We start from the raw sequence: 1336 nt of genomic DNA, 5'->3' as shown, positions 1-1336 counted from the left end.
TGAAAACATAATTTTTTTACATCTTCAATGCCTTAAACACATAAAAAATTCTAAGAATTTTTATTATTATACTTTTAAAAAATGCTTTTAGAATAAATTCATTATAATAAAAAAAATTAAAGCTAAAAGTAGTTGTAGATTTAATATTAGTAAGAACTTGGCTACCCTAATGTAAAAATTCAAGTTCCATCACTGATTATCTTTGTTACCTTTACATCCTTTTTTTCTGGTGTTATCTCTCTTTCTTTGTCTCTAGATCTCAATCTCAATCTCGTCTTCTTTTCTTCATTTCTTTTTTTTCATTTAGTTTGACTGATGTTATTGGTTATAGGGGGTGTTCAAATTTAAATGGATTTAAATTAAATTTATTAAAATGTACTAATTTAAATTTGATCGGTTCTTATTTTTAGCAAACTGTATAGATTGGATTAGATTTTGGATCAACTCTTTAAAATTGATCAAATTCAATCCAAATCGTACAATTTAATATAATATTTTTTTTGAAACAAAAAAAGTTCAACACAGTAAAGTGGAGCAATACATAACAGAAAAAGAAACAAAAGGATCAACCCCTGTCATTTCTGGCATTGGCATCAACAACTAAAAGGATTAACACATGTCCACTCCTTGTAACTCAAAAACGTCCTTTCTTGAATGTCCTCAACACTTGCTTTTCTGTTGTTAAAATTTCTGCCATTTCGTTCCAACCAGATATTTCAGATCACTGCAAAGAACCCAGTCAACAACATCTTCTGTTCCTCTCTATTCTTATGCATGCCAGTCCAACTCTCGAACTACCCTCTCATGGTTCCTGGGACGGCCCACGGTTTATCTATGTTCCTCTCTATTCTTATGCATGCCAGTCCAACTCTCGAACTACCCTCTCATGGTTCCTGGGACGGCCCACGGTTTATCTAAATATCTCAACCAGGCACACCACACCTGCCATATAAAGTCACACGAAAGAAATAAGTGGTGTACAAATTCCATCTCCTTTTTACGTAAGACACAAAGATTGTCATGCTGATGAATAACACCTAGTCTGCTCAACCTCTCTTTAGTATTCACCCTGCCAATTAGAACAAACCAACCAAAGAGCTTAATCCTGGGAGGTACCAATCCTCTCCAAATTGAACTAGTGAAACTGTAGCTCATAATCTCTTCCGAAAGAGTCTCCGATTGCAACACCTGCACAAAATAGTTAGTAGAAAAAATACCTTTATTATCAAATTTTATTTATATATTTAAAATTTTATTTATAATATATTTAATTTTTTATATATTTTTATATTATTTATGTATTAATATTATTTAATGAATATTTAATAAACTTAAA

The sequence above is a fragment of the Arachis ipaensis genome, chromosome B05 (assembly GCF_000816755.2).
Source record: "Arachis ipaensis cultivar K30076 chromosome B05, Araip1.1, whole genome shotgun sequence".
Taxonomy (NCBI): domain Eukaryota; kingdom Viridiplantae; phylum Streptophyta; class Magnoliopsida; order Fabales; family Fabaceae; genus Arachis; species Arachis ipaensis.
The sequence above is the reverse complement of the archived record's forward strand: the minus strand, read 5'-3'. Positions refer to the sequence as shown.